Source organism: Vicugna pacos, unplaced genomic scaffold, assembly GCF_048564905.1.
Source record: "Vicugna pacos unplaced genomic scaffold, VicPac4 scaffold_18, whole genome shotgun sequence".
NCBI classification, from domain to species: Eukaryota; Metazoa; Chordata; class Mammalia; order Artiodactyla; family Camelidae; genus Vicugna; species Vicugna pacos.
This window is the reverse complement of record NW_027328739.1, coordinates 1,305,381-1,322,129: the sequence shown is the minus strand read 5'-3', so window position 1 is coordinate 1,322,129 and position 16,749 is coordinate 1,305,381. Positions and strand designations below refer to the sequence as shown.

At 32.2% G+C, this 16,749-nt stretch overlaps 1 long non-coding RNA gene across 2 annotated transcripts; it reads right to left on the bottom strand.

The window, feature by feature from the left end:
- Window positions 1-12,840: 12,840 nt before the first annotated feature.
- Window positions 12,841-14,495, bottom strand: LOC140692834 (uncharacterized). 2 transcript variants are annotated; one of them, XR_012068438.1, is made up of 2 exons: window positions 14,246-14,495; window positions 12,841-13,167 (listed from the first exon to the last, which is right to left on the bottom strand). It is a non-coding gene; the product is annotated as an uncharacterized lncRNA (long non-coding RNA). The 2 variants fall into 2 exon arrangements; XR_012068437.1 differs by having other exon boundaries at window positions 14,121-14,383.
- Between the last annotated feature and the right edge of the window lie 2,254 nt (window positions 14,496-16,749).

The window sequence follows — 16,749 nt, the reverse complement described above, 5'->3', positions numbered from 1 at the left end:
GAACATCTCTCAACATACTAAAGGACATTTATAACAGTTTATAATACTTAGGGGAAAAGCTGAAAGGATTCTGGATAAATTCAGGAACAAGACAAGGATTCCTACTCTCAGCCCTTCTGTTCCATAGTAAAAGAAGAAAGGAAAAGGAAATAAAAAGAAATAAAATAAATGCAAAATGAAAAAAAGAGGTAAAATTGTCACCAGTACTGATGACATAACAATCTACATAGAGTCCTAAGGGCTCCAGACAGACTAATATGAACAATAAATAATTTCAGCAGAGGAGCAGGGTACACGATTAATGTAAATTATTCTCTTGCATTTCTACCCATTCATCATGAGATACCCTAAAATGGACGTTGAAAGCAATACTATTTAAAATCCCATCCCCCCGAATATCTTGGAATAAATGTAACCACATATATGAAAGATCTAAATACTGAAAATTAAAAAACATTGGAAAAGAAATTAAAAATGATTCAAAGAATTGGAATGATGTCTTGTGATCTTGGATTGAAGGAGTTAATATTGTTAACATGGCCGTATTACACAAAGAAACCTACAGATTTAGTGCAATTCCTATTACAAAGCTGTAGTATTTCCCACAGAACCAGAAAATAAATAACTTTAAGTTTTACATGAAACCATTTAAAATTGTCAAAATGATCTTGAGAAAAACCAACAAATCTAGAGGTATAAATCTCCTGGATACCTTACTATATTACAACCCTACAGTAATAAAAATAGCATGACATTGACACAGAGATATAATCAATAAAAACAGATAGAGAGCCTAGAAATAATTCCACACACCTATGAGCAATAAATCAATGATAAAAGAGACAAGAGTACACAATGGAGAAAAGACAGTCTCGTCAGTGGGTGGTGTTTGGAAAGCTGGACTTCTACATGTAAAACAGTGAAATTAGAGCATTCCCTGACATCACATTCAAAAATAAACCCCAAGTGTATTAAGAACCTAAATGTAAGACCTGATAATTTAATTCTGCTAGAAGGGAATACAGGTGGTACTCTATTGGATATCTAACATAGGAATATTTTCTAATATCAGTTTCCTATGGTAAAAGAAATATAAGCAAAAATAAGAAAGTGGGACCTAAATAAACTTGAAAACTTCTGCATACGTAAGGAAACTATGAATGAAATGGAAACACTGCCTGTGTGTTTGGAGAACATATTTGCAAACAATGCAAGAGGGCAGGGGTTAATAGATGAAGTTTAATTGTTGTAACATGGATTTAGGTTACACAACTCAATGTGAAAAAGAAAACCCAATTAAAAAAAAGAGCAGAGTACCTGAGTTAATATTTTTCCAAAGAAAACATACAGACGAGTCACTGGCAAGTGATAAAAATGTTCAACATTACTAATTATTAGTTAATTGCATTTCAAAACCACAATGAATTATCACTTCACACTGGTCAGTGGCTATTATCAAAAAGTCTACAAATAGAAAGTGTTTGAGACGATGTGGAGGTAAGAAATCTCTTGTATATTCTTGGTAGAAATGTAAATTGTTACAACTTCTATGGAAAACAGTATTCAGATTTATTTAAAACCAGAAGAGAACTACCATATGAAAGAGTAATATCTCTTCTAGGAAAAATCTGGGGAAAAAAACCATAAATTGAGAAGAACCAATGTTTACAACAGCACTATTTATAATATGCAACACAGGGAAGCAATTCTAGAGTTCACAGTACACTATGGACTTAAGATGATATGAAATATCTATAAATATGCGATGGAATATTACTCAGCCATGAAAAAGTATAACACATTGCTATTTTAGCATCATGAATTGTCCTAGTATATATTGTGCTTAGTGAATTAACTTAGATGAAGACAAAAGAATATAATATAATTTATATGTGGAATCTAAAGTATAACAAATCTCTGTGTACATCTATCTATAGCTATCTATTCATAGGTGACAGATAAATAGATACATAGAAGGATAGATACATACATACAAGATAGATAAATAGATAGATAGATAGATAGATAGATAGATAGATAGATAGATAGATAAATAGTTTGATAGGGACATGGTAGAGAGATAGAGAGATTAGATAGAGAAGACTGAAGCAGACTGAAAGATATGGGAAAAAATTCATATTTACCAAAGTGGAAGGGAAAGTCAATTTAATGGTAGGACATTAACAGATGCAAAGTAGTATACATAAAGGAGATAAGCAACAAGGATAATCTGTATAGATCAAGGAATTTTACACAATAACTTTTAATAATTTTATGTTACAATTATTGTAATAATTTACAATGCAATATAATCTACAAAGTGGTTGGAATCACTATGCTGTATATCTGAAACTATTCAATATATTACATCTACTGTTCTTCAATTAAAAATGAAACACCTCATGTGTAATTTAGTTTCTTTTCGGCTGATAGCATTTTCCTTTAAAATTGTTTTATTTTTACTCTTTAACTTTTATGATTACTGACTCAAATTATTTCTTTTACTCTTGTGAACATGTTACCAGATTGATGTATCTATATTTATTGCATCTGATTTCCTATTTTACTCTCTTTAATACATATAGAATAGTAACATTTCAAAACATACCCAAAGAAACTGATGCAACTTTCTCGTGGTCTCTGCTTTAGTTCAATGTTTTGCGTATATTTGCCATTTTATTTTTCTTAGAATAGCTCTTTTATGCACCTCTTTTAAGGTGTCTTGGTTTTGTTTTTTTTCATCTTGTTCAGGTTTGTTTGGTAAAGGCTTTTTTTTCACTTTATATATAAGTAATAACTGTGCAAGTTCGAGTATTCTTGGGTGAGAGATTTCTTACTTCAGTAGTTTCAAAATGTCATTTTAATTACCCTTGGCATATGTTTTCTGCTCAGAAATCTGCTGATAGCTTAATGGGGGTTCCTTTGTAGATTATCAAAATTTTTTTGGCTGCCTTTAAAATTTTACTGCATCACTGACTTGCCAATTTGCATATAACGTATCTTGAAGGAGGTATTTTTGTCTTAATGTTATTGGAGTTTTGTTGGCTCATGGACTTGTTTATCAGTTCCTTACCAAGGTTCGGGAAGTTATCAACCATTAATATTTTAAATAAACAATCAGCTGCCTTCTAAGTTACTTCTCCCTCCAGGATTTCATGCTAATGTGCACTTCCTGAAGAAGTCTGATGGCTATTGTAGAATTTCCTCAGTTTTTAATATCTTGTATCTTTGCCCTCTCCTATCATTTCTAGTTTTGTATTGGTGAGTTTGCTTATCTCTCTTCCACAAAGACAGTCTTCTTCCAGTGCTTTCTGTTGTATTCTTCATCTCATTTACTTAGTTCATCTGGTCCTCCAATAATGTTAGGTTATTTTATAGATTCAGTCTCTTAGGTAATGTATTCCTTATCACCATTTATTTTATTCCTGAGCTCACTAAACTGCTTTCTGAGTTTTGTTTTCTGTATTGAGTTTCTGTATGACATCTCTTTGGATTCTCTATTAGTTATACGCCAATATTCCATGACTTTAAGTTTGTTTGCTGCAGGGTTGATATTTTCTGTGTGTGTGTGTACATGCGTGTGTGCGTGTGCGTGCACGTGTGTGTCTGTGTCAGTGTCTGTTTCTGTCTATCTGTGTGTGTGCTTGCCTTATAATGTTACTGAGATTGGTCATGAACTTGGTAAATTATTGTTCTGATGACACTAAAAAACAGAATGGGATTTGGAGTCCTTGATTTTGTTTCCTGGTATTTTGCAATATTGCACAATTTTTGGTTTTAATTACCTGAGCTACCTCTGACAATATTTCAAAATTGCACTTTCCAGTTTCTACTGTCTGGATAAAAGATTGCTTACATTGTCACTTCTTAGACAACTCTGGTAGTTAATGCCACTGTTGTCACTGGTATGGTGAACCCTTCCTTTTATCTGATATCCCTTGAGACTCAGTCCACACATTGAGGAAAGTTGTAAAGACATGTGGGAATTTGAAATCAGGCCAGTGTCTTTGCCGTGTCCAATGTTTCAAGGAAACTTGTCTCCACCACTGTGAATAGGATGTAGGGAGAGTGTCACGAATGTCTGAGTGTCTAAAGGATGGAAATTCTGTCTGCATTGTGGCTCCCTCCTAGTTACCTGTGACCATGAGTGATGGTGCACTTGGTAGCTGAAGCTGTGTGAACCACTGTGACCTTATTTCTACTGGGTACTCTTAACCTGTGGGCTCAGATACCCCAGTCAGTGGGCCTTGGTCGCAGGCACCAGCTCTGCTCTTCCCTCAGTTCAGCCACCTTTATGTGTTTTAGCCCATCAAACTTCAGCTGCACACGTGTGCTCTGGAGTATTGTTTTGTGTTGTAGTTATTTTTGTTGAAATGTGAAAGTTTCACTGACTGTAGATTTAAGGGGAGAGACAGAAATAATTTAAACTTATGTCACTATTTTCAAAGTCTATACTGTTTCATTTAAAAGCTTAAATTCTAATAAGGAAATTACAAGAACAGTAAAGAAAGTGAACAAATCACCTCCTAATATCAGAGTACTATAAAATATTTTGTTTGTCCTGGGTTCTTTTCTTCAATGTTTTTCCCTCATGCATGCACATTTTACTATAATATATGCCTATAAACTCTTTAAAATCATTTAAATTATTAAAATATTTCTCTGTGATGTAAATATAGCCCTGATGCTTCTCTAATTTATAACTAGTAGCTTGCATATTTCTGTCTTCCCCATCCATCTTCCTGTCCCCAATGGAAACCACTACTTGGTACACTACACATATATATATGATTCTGTTTCTATTTTTTTAATGATTATTTCTCTCATATCTTTAGTTTCCTCATGTAAGTGGTAATGTAGAGTGTTTTTCTCTGTATGACCTGTTTTCCTGTGTGCAACAGTCTCTGGGTCCAGTCACATTGTTCCAAAAGGCATAAGTTTATTTTTTGATATGACAATGACTAAGTATTTATTATGTTATTTATATCTTACATCTACTTCAGCCAATCATCTGTTGATGGGCAGTTGAGTTGTGCTACATACCTTGGCTATTATAAATGATGATGATATGAACATTGGGGGTAATATATCCTTTAAATTTAATGCTTCCATTTTTTTCAGATTTATATCAAAAACTGGAATTGCTGGAAAATATGATGCTTCTATTTCTAGTTTTCTTAGCAGTGTCCACACTTTTATAATAGTGGATGCATCAATTAATATTTCCACCATATGTGTACCTGGGTTCCCTTTAATCAACATTCTTATTAATGTTTGTCATTTGAAGAATATTTTTAATATCCATTTTGGTTGCTGTGAGATTATATTTCATTCTGGTTTTGATTTATGATTTCCTAATTAATAGCAATGTTATGTTTCTTTTTATGTGCATGAAAATCATCCACATGTCTGTTTTTGAAAAGTTTCCATGAAGATCCTTAAACTGTTTTTATTTTGGGGTCTTTGTTTTTTAAATATTGGGTCTAATATGCTACATATATATATTATGGATATTAACTAAATGTTGGTTTCCTTGTGTGAAACTCTTCCTTCTATTCTGTGTGTTGTCATAAATCTTGCTGAAGGTTTCCTTTGCTTTGCAAAAGGTTTTGCACTTCACACTTATACAAGAAGTGGAATCCCTGTATCACATACTATATCTATTTTTTCCCAGTAATAGTAAAAACTGTTATTGTTATTTTTCCTTTTTTTAACTTACGAGTTAGATCAAAAATAAATTTTGCTATGATTTTTCTCAAAGGCAGTTCTGCTCCTGTTCATGGTCAGAAATTGTATATTTTCAGGTTTTGCATTTAGGATATTAATCCATTTTTATGTTACTGTGTATTCTATGGAAGGAAGTGCTCATACATCTTTCTATTACATGTAATATTCTGTTTTCCCAGAACTAGTCTTTGAAGAGATTGCTTTTTTTTCCTTTGTATACTGTTGCCTCATTCATTGTAGACTAATTGAGCTTATGTGTGTGGGCATATTTTTGGACTTTTTATTTTGTTCCATTAATCTATGTGTCTCTTTTAGTGATATATTTTGATGTTTTGATTACTGTATCTTTGTAGTATGTTCTAAAGTTAGGGAGGATAATACCCACAACTTAGTTCATTTTTCAAAGATAATTTTAGAAAAATGGTTCTTTCCAGTTTTTGTATAAATTTTATTATTTTTCTCCTTGTTTTGTGAAGAAACATATGGATTCTGTGAGAATAGAAATTTACTAAAAGAAAAAACCTAAGAGAAACACTAAAATATCGAGGATAAATCATATAATATTAAACAAACAATGGATTGCTGTATATATCAAAGGAAATATATATAAAGAAAAATGACAAAAAAAAAGTCCATGGGGTATAGCAAAAGCAGTATTAATAGGGATGCTTATAGCAAAATAATCCCACTTATATAAATAAGAAACATCTCTCTCTTATAACATAATCATACAAACTGAAGATGTAGCAAAATATGAAACAAACTTGTTAGTAGAAGGAAAGACAGCTGAAAGGTCAGAACATTCATAAATAAAATAAAGATTGAAAATACAAATATTCAATCAAAATAATAATGTCTTTTCAAAGATAAATAAAATGGATAAAATTTAACCAGACTCATGAGTAATAAAAGAGTTCAGATTAATAAGCTCAGAAATAAATGAGAAGTTACAGCTTATATCAAAGAAATAAAAAGCATTATAAGAAGATACAACTAATTTTATGTAAATAAAATGGAAACCCTAGAAGAAATATACAATTTCTGAGAAACACATAATCTCCAGGATGGAATGAGAAATAGAAAATATGAAAAGATTACCACTAATGACATTAATAAGTAATTAAACAAAATCTCCCAAGAAACAAAATTCCAGGCATAGACAGCTTCACAGGTAATTTGTGCCAAACATTTAGAGAACAGCTATCACCTATACTTCTCAGAGAATTCCAAAAATATGCAGAGGAAGGAAGGCGTTCTACCCCAACTTTTTGTATCACACTACTACTAAAACTGAACAAATACCTCAAAAAACAACAGGTTAAATACTACTGACAAGCATAGTTTTAAAAATCATCACTAAATTGTTAGCAAAGCAAAAAATACATTTAAAGGATTATACATTATGATTAAGTCCATTTTATTCCAGGGATGCAAAAGTGATTCATTACCCACAAATTAATTAATATGATACACCACACTAACAAATTGAAGAATAAAAATTATATGGTCAAATCAATAGAGACATAAAATGTTTTGAAAAATTCCGTATCTATTTGTGACTAAGTTTCTCCTCAAATTGGGCATGAGGAAACATACCTCAACACAGATAAGGTAATACATGACAAGATCTCAGCTAACATGACACTCACTGATTAAAAGCTGCAAGCATCTCCTTTAAGGGCAGGGAGAAGACAAGAATGCTCACTCTTACCACTTTTATTCAGAATAATATTGGAAACTCTAGCCATAGCTATCCAAAGTTAATGTAAATATAATATAGAAAATGAAGAATATGAGTAAATGTATCTGTGTGCAGATGACATACTTTAAACAGAAATCCATAGATGGCACCTCAAAACTACTAGGGTTTATCAATGCATTTGATTAAATTTCAGAATGTAAAATTAACATACAGAAAGCTTGCATCTCTGCACACTAACAACAAGCTAACAGATAGACAAAGTAAGGGAACTGTCTCATTACAGTTGCATTACAAAAAAAAAAAAACCTGGAAATATATCCAACCAAGGAGGTAAAAGAGCTGTACACAGAAAACTATTAAATATTTATAAAAGTAACTGAAGATAATGCAAACAGATGAAAAGATATACTGTGTTCATTGATGAGGAACAAAATATTGATTAAATGAGAGTATTAGCCAAGAAAATACACTAATTAAATTCAATGATTATCAAAATACCAAGGGTATTTTCAGAATTTAAAAATAAATAATTCTAAAATTTACATGTAAACACAAAAGACTTGAAATCACTAAAAAAAGAAAAGAAAAGAAAAGAAACAATAACACAAACATAATTTACAAAGAAATATGTGGATGTATCACTTTCCCTGATTTAAAACTATAATACAAATCTACAGTAATAAAAAGAATATGGTAGGGGCACAGAACAAAGGGAATAATGGAACACATAGAATGCCTAAAAATGAAATCAGACAGTTATGGTCTTTTAGCCCATTACAAAAAATGAATATACAGTTGGGGAAAGATTACCAACAGGCATATGAAACCGGTTAACATCATTAACCATCAGAAAAATGCAAGTCCAAAACACAGTGAGATTTTATATCAGCCCTTTCAGAATGACTATAATCCAAAAGATAACAAATATAAGTGTTGGTGAGGATGTAAGAAAATCAAACCTGATGCACTGCTGGACTGAGCGTAAATTGGCGCTGACACTGGAAAACTGTATGCAGTTTTCTCTCAAAATTAAAAATATAATCCAACGTATCCATATCTGGATACTTATTCCAAGAAAATAGAAACACTAACTAGAAAAGATAAATTCAAACCTTTATTCACTGCGGCATTATTTAAAATAGACAGGATATAGAAGCAAATTAATTGCTCATCAATAGATGATGGATAAAGAAAATGCGTGTTCATAGTATATATAACTACCCATCTATTTTTTATTTTTATATTTCATAGATTTATCTATATTTATATATATAAATATATATAAGTATATATGCATATATATGCCCACAAACAGATAAAAATACAATAGGTTATTACTCAGCTATAAAAAGTGTAACTTCTTCATTTGCAACAAATGGTTAGACCAAGAGGGTAATATGCTAATTGAAATAAGTCAGAAAGAGAATGACAAATGCTGTATGATTTTACTCGTATTTGGAATTTAAATCAAATGAAAATTACACAGCATAAAAGGAGATATAGATATACAAAGTAACTGGTTGTTTACCAGAAGGGGAGAAATGGGTTGAGGAAAAAGAAATATTTGACAAAAATTAAGAGAGAAAATTTTCCAGTTGCAAATTAAATGAGTCAGGGACAAGAAATGTGCTGTATGGGGAATAGTAAATAACTATGAAATATCTTTAAATAGCAACATATCATAACTAGATATATTCTGGTGATCAGTTTGAAATGTACTAAAAATAGCAAAGAGTATGATGTGTAAGAGAAACTAATACAGTTTGTAGATAAATGTACACTTCAAAAGAAACATACTTATAGAAAAAAATAGACTTGTAGTTAACACAGGCAGGGGTTGGGAAAGGAGAATTTGATTCATGCACTCAAATGCAACAAACTTCCAGCTGTAAAATAAACATGTTCTAGGGATGCCCCATAGTAACATAAAAATTACAATTAATACTGCTTTTTGTTATATATGAATGTTGTTAAGAGAGTAGACCCTAAGATTTTTCATCACAACCAAAATACAAATTGTATTTCTTTAATATTGTACTTAAATTAAATAATGAATTCTCCCTAAAGTTGCTATGATATTTATTTCATTATACTTGTAAATCAAACCACTCTCATGTGCACCTAAACTTAATGATCTCCGCCAATTATATCTCAATAGAAGCAGGAGGAAAAATGGAAAGTCAATGTTCATTTTTTCCCATGTCATTTCTCATGATTGTTTCTGCAGCAAGTAAAGCTGAGTCATGATATACTTATCCTAGGTAAAGATACTAATAAACAAGTGATTCTAATAAATAATACATAAAGATACCAATATAATTAGTGTTTTATCATGCCTTAAACTTTCTTTTTGTTAACAGCCCACTGCTTCTGTAGGTTTGAATAGTTCACTCTGTGTATTAATCTGAGAGTAGGGAATGTATGCAAAATTTAACCCTGGCTGCTATTGCGGTGAGTGATAAAGTTCACTGTGTCTGAAATATTGTCTCATCTACATGACATCATCAGTAAGAAAGGAACATGCTAGGTTGGTAAACATCTCAGCATGGTAAAATCTCAGAACTCCTAAAATTCTTAACTGTTTTGCAATGGGAATGCAATACTGGCAAATGTTTGATTTTGGATAACAATGTGGTGTTTTCTCATTGTTGCATTTGGGGATGTGAGGAAAATCCCTGAGATCCACAACAAACAATCTTGCACAAGTGCTGGGCAAAGAAGTGTAAAGGTTCTGCATTATTAGGACTGAGGGCTGCTTTCAAAATGATGACTGCACTCACTCTATTCCAGGTAGTCCAAGGAAAGTAATGTTACTGCAATTTCTAGGAAAACAGGAATAAGTCAGTTGTTCAGTCTCTATAAATTAGTCAACGTGTGTTCAAAGCAAAACTAAGTTGTGCCAACAATGAGAATTAAAAGAAAAAACACTAAGATATAAGCTTAAATTAAAAAGGAGACACAGACCTGTGCTGGGCTCTGGGGACTGGAGAATGTATATGCCTCAGTCTAATTAAAGGTTTCAGTGGTTTTACCCTAACATCAGCTCAGGATTCAATGAACAGGTAATAATTAATACACTGGGAGAATTATAATCTACCTCTCCCTGATCGGTAGAAAATCTGATGGCTCAGTGAAATTCTTAATTCACAGAGATTCTGCCAGATGCAGAGGAATAATTCACTGATGGCTCAACTAAGACAAGCTTAGTTAATGCTTAACAATCCATCTTCACACACACACAGTGGTAGACAGATTTGTAGTATTTAGTGGGAAGAATTCAGTGGGCAGAGCTCAGGGAATAGTTTTCAAACACAAGCCAACTTTTGTACTTTGCCAATAGTCTAGCTTTTCCCAGGTAGAAAACAACAGATAGACTAACAAATAATATTCTTCTTTAGGATTTCTAATTTTGAAAGTAAACTGTTGCTTTTGACTTATCAGTATAGAACATTGTTAAGATGATCACGGTAAGACCCACTGTCTAATAAGAGAGATGGAAACTAGCTGCTGAACCATCCCATCTGAACCCCAGACTGCTAATGTAAACAACAACATAGCCACCATCATATTTGTGCTGACAAACTTAAAATCTTGATGTTTCTGTTGTAGGAACAACCACTGCTGTCCATACACAGATCTCCTACTGCAAGTGGTCTCTTTTCTTCTCTTGGTAAAGGACATATTGGCGGAATGTTGCGTGAGCTTACCCTGGCCCATTTGCCAATTCTCAAGATTATCAAAGGCTTTATTCACAATTGGTGACACATTTTTGGACTCAATATTGCCATTTCATTCTTATCAGCTGACACTGGATGCATGATTATGACCAGAAGCCTTAGATACCCTGACATTGCCTACAAATTTTCCAGCATTTCAGGGCATTTCACATTCTGAAAATGCTTCACCTTTTATTTTAAGTAAAAGGGAATTACTCATAGTCTTCCATGAATATTTTATATTTCTTAATATCTGCAGAAATTTTATATTCTTGCAGTTGGACAAATTTTAAATTCTACCACCCTCACCTCCTTCTAGTCCACACATTTTAGATTGCTATTTAGTTTCTGAATATGACCACCACTACCAAGGTTCTAGTACCTCTTAGATACTTCCTGTGTTAAGGTTAGAAGTGGCAAAATTTGTGTGGTGTCTATAAACCTGTATTAAATATATGCAATGGCACTGTCTCTTCTGGACGAAGCTCTGATTCTAAGAAGTAAATTAATTAGAAGGCAGTATAGTTATTGGTATGGGGAAGAGAATCAGCTATTTTGGGGTGGGTGGGTGATGAAGAGACAGGAAAAATTCCAGCAAATGAGAATGGAATGCTTTAGGCCTCTGGAGGCATGAATTAAGAAGAAAATAATACTTTGTCTCCTGTACCTACCTCCACTACTGTCTTGAATGACTAGTCCATGGGCTATGAAAAGAGCTAGTTTGTGGTGAAGAGTAAAGACCATAACGAAATAGTTTGAAAACCATGAGAGTTTTGTTGCTTCAGGAAAGTAGATTTTGCTTAAAGTCAACATGTATTTTTCATTCACTAAATAATAAAATGCATCTTGTGGCACGTGTTGTGCTTACAGTGCTGGTATCCAAGTTAGACAAGGAAAGTTGGATAGAAAATATCTGGAGGAGGTGGTTTCTGTGCTGAGACTGGGAAAATCTAAGTAGGTAAATGGAGGACATCCTAAGTCCAAGGATGAGATGGAGCAACAGTTTTGAGGTTGGAGTTAATATGGTTGACAAGCATTTGCCTGGATATATCTCCAGATACAGTGAAACATAAAGATATTCCAAGGTAGCCAGTTGCCAGATCTATAAAGAAATGACTAAACTATGTTGAGATGTGGACTTAGATTTGGAAATGCTTTAAGTGCCCCTCTGAGGATGTAAGCATATCTTTGGCTGGAACATAAAAGCAACATTAAATTTTCACTAGAAAATATAGTGCAGACCCTTGAGGGAGGAAAAGAAAGCACCAATTGAAATGCATTGAGAACAGCACAAAGAAGACCATAGAAAAAATTACTTCTTAAATTCTACCTCATGCTGAATGTGCCATCTGAGATTACATCACGTGACTGTTATGATTCCAGGGATGACATAATAGAGACCATGACTCCTGAGCCGGTTCCTGCATTTATCTCCTGTTCCAACCTATCATAACTTAACACTTTAAATACTTTCCAGGATCAACCAGAAACCACTTAGTACTGTTCCCTCTCTCCATGTTTTTGTCTTTTTCCAAATTCTTCCATTTTCTCTTCTTCCTTACAAGAAATTATATAAATTTACTCACATATTGTTCCATCAAATGATCATATCAATCAAATATCTCTTTTTTTCTTTAAATGCTAACTTAGTCTCGAGTTTAAATCTTTACTCTATTTTAAAAAATATAAGGACAATACAGGTACACATTTATGTTTATTGTTCAAATAAGAATATTGCAGATATATGTCGACATTTGCCATCATAAATTTTAATCTTTGCTATCCTGCATAATCTGGTAGTCCTCTGGTAGATCAATTGTAATTAGGATGACGTTATTAAACTGAAGATAGCTGATGAGTTGGCCTTGAAAGAGAGGTAGTTGATGTATCAGCTATCACTGGCAATGGAAACCGTGGGTTGCTCCCTGGTTGAAGTTTAGAAAAACGACCTTCATGGGCAGATATGTTGTGATATCTATTTGGAAAAGTAGAAGGCTCCACCATCAGTCCAAAATAATTGCCCTGTATGGGAGACAAGATGCTGTAATGAGAAATAGAAGTTGTAGTTGTAATGAAGTTCACAGCACAGCCATTTGCTTCAGTTTAGCTGCTTTGGGAGTGCCTGTGGATAGTGGTCAACTGATTTAAAGTAGCACATTGATCCACTGCAATTTGTTCTCGTGGTCTAACTGACACTGATGATGAAGGAGAAAAATCACCTCTGATCGGGGTATTTGTATCACCAATTATATGGCTAGTAGAGGGCTTTCTGTTAAGAGGCATGTTTAAATTAGGAGAAGGTAAAAATGCACTTTCTCCACTAGTGTCAGCCACAAAATCAGAATTATGATTATCTATATTACCCCCTCCTATAAAGTGCTTCTTGTTGAAATCTTCAGCCAATGAAGATACCAGAAAGACATTTTTAATCTCAACTCTTATTTTTATTCTCACTAAAATTTGGGGACAGCCTCGTTTAAAATTTGAAATATGGTAGAATTGCAGCTACAATCAAAGTGGAAAGATTTTAGTAATATTTTAAACCAAATTAGAAGACTACAATAAGCCTAACCTATAAAACCTCAGATTTCACGTTTACAATGCAAAGATAATATCATCAAAATATGAGCAATTCTGACTATTTTTTGAAATTCCTTATTTCGAATATACACATTTAAATAATACAGTCATCAAGTTTAAGAAGTTAGCATTTGCAGTAACGGTGAAAGCCACTTTTGAAAACAGCTTTAATACCTTTATTTAGATTTCTGTTAAGATTCATAGTTGCTAGCAAAGTTTATCATAATCTTGACTACTTAAGGCACTATCCTCATTTTTATAAAAAATTAAGAATTATAGCCTTAGTAGTTTTATACAATTTTCAAAAAAGCTTTCCATTTATGTTACCATAGATTGATGTACAAAATTAAATTTTATATCTAAGTTACCAAGTTGTAACTAAACTTTGTGAATACCTTGTTTAAAATATAGACTTCTTTTTCTTCTGCCATAAAGACAGCTAGACAAGCAGATCTTTGAAAATTCTGCTGCAATTACCTAAACCCATAAAGCTTTAGCTGTATAACTAAACTTTTCATACTTCCAGGTTCAAATATTCTGAAAGGGGCCTTTCTTTCCAAAACTTCCTTCTTAAAGACATCTTCATCAATCACTATGGAAGATCCATTATCATCCCACCAGATGGATTTAAATTGGTCACCCCCATACATTTTCCAGAGTTTTCTTGGAAATTTCAGAGAACGAAAATCATTATCTCCAACTGGTTCAGAGTCACAATGTGTGTAACATGGTCTTTTTATCAAGGATCCTTCTGACAAAGTCAGAGAATCAATTTCTTCAATCATAGACCTCAAGTCCAAGTCCCCAGAGAATATTTGATCACAAAATAGAGATCTACTGGAGTTTCCTGAACCAGTTGACCCATCTTTAGGAAACTTATCTTGAATTTCTGAAGAAACAAGTGCCATCTCAAATAACTTTTTCTGCAGCTACTTTTCTATTCTGCATGGTTTTGAGCACTACAGCTTCAAATGCTGCTCTGGCAAGCCTGCACATTTAAACTGGTAGGCCATCACAATGGTTCTCAACCTGAGTAGCTGTGACATCACAAAACGTCTGGTCTCCTAGCAACCCAAGATTAACATTCAGCCAGTGTTTCCTTCTCATTCATCCAGTGAAAATGAATCATATAAGATGCTTATTTTTATAGTGTGATCTGCAAATATTATCCCCACAAAATCTTTTTAAATAATTTAATTTTGGGGTCTATGAAATAAAAAAAATTCTCCTTCCTTTTGTACACAAATTTATACCAGTTTGGTGAACAGAGTATAAATAATGCTCAAAGTAAATAAAATAATTTTAAAGTTTTGGAATTTAAAGTGAAATTTGTGTAAAACTTGTACAGAAAATTTATAACTATTTCATTATCTTTTGTAATTAAAGTGAAACATAAGTTGATTTGGAAATGGAAGTAATTATTTATCTGTGTACCTTAAAAAAGTAGCTCTATATTCAAAACATGAGCAGAATAAATGTCAATTTCTTTGGTATGTTTATAAATAAATGGTAAATATTTATGAATTAAAATTATAAAACTTTAATCAATCAAATTTAAGAAATCTCAAAGTGGGGAAATTTTGTTTTTAATTGTACTTCAGTGCTATATGTAAAACTAATGTAATTTAATATTCTACTTTAAAATTACACAAGAGAAAATCTTATTGTATACATACAAATGTTTATTTTTACCATTCTTTCACTCAGAGGTTTTTCAGTCCCTAGAAAGAATAAATTTTCCTGTCATCTTTATAATCCATACTCTTTTGGATTCTGTTAAGTGCTCCAAAATGATGTTGATAAATACACTTATGCACAAGATCCTGGGTTCTATAAGCAGTGCCTCCATTAAGGGGCAAACAAACAATCAAAAAAACAAAGAAATAAGTGTATATGTGGGTTGGTGTGGAAAACACCACATAATGCATTTTAGGAAGCATTATGTTTCCCAGTCCTGAATCAGTTGGCATTGTTAATATAATATGGCATTTTAAGACAAGTGATTTGTGCACTAATTGTAAATAATAGCTATGTTCTGTATCAGTAAACTGTAGTAAATTCAGTTATACCAAGAGTTATATTCTTTATTTAGAAATAATTTCCATTAAACATAAGCCAAATTCAAAATGAGAGATAAAATTTTTAAATAAATAAATGTACACTCAAGCTACAATGTATATTTTTCCTTCTGTATGTGTATATTACATTCTAAATAAATATTAGCAACCTGATTTCATGGCATATTATAAGTATTATAAACTATAGTTAAGTTTGATTTAGTCCTGTTTCATAAGTATTATTTAACAAATGCAAATCAATATATGTGATACCATCAATTAAAAAACAGAGAATTCAAAAGTGACAATCTCAGAAAATGTAGGAAAATTATTGACAGAACTGATCTTAACTTTTGTATACAAAAAAATCTTAACAAATTTGCTTTAAATAAAATATAACTAAACATAATAAAAGCCATATATGAAAAACCCATGACAAAAATCAAGTTCAATGTTAACATACAGGAAGGTTTTCTTCTGGTCAAGTAATAAGAAAAAGTAGCTCATTTTCACAAGTCCTAAATTACACTACTCAAAGTCCTAGCCAGAAAAACTAGTCAAGAAAAATTATATAAGGCTTCCAACTAGTAAACAAGCAGTAGAATTTTTACAAATGACATAATTATACACAGATGGAAAACTCCATTTACTCCTCCAGTGAATGCTAGAAATAATGAACAAACTTAGCAAACTTGCAGAATACAAAATCAATATACAAATATATGTTGCCTGTTTATACACTAACATCACATTATCAGAATAAGGAATTAGGAAAACAGTTGTGTGTACATTTATACCAAAAAGAATAAAATAGGAATAAATTTGATAAGTGAAATAAAAGATCTAAACATAGTTCTATAAATTAAAGGTGTAATAAATATAAGTATACAAAAGAAATAAAAGATATTCTGTGCTCATGGATTGCATACAATGTGAGGAAATACTCTAATCTATGTTTCACATTTTC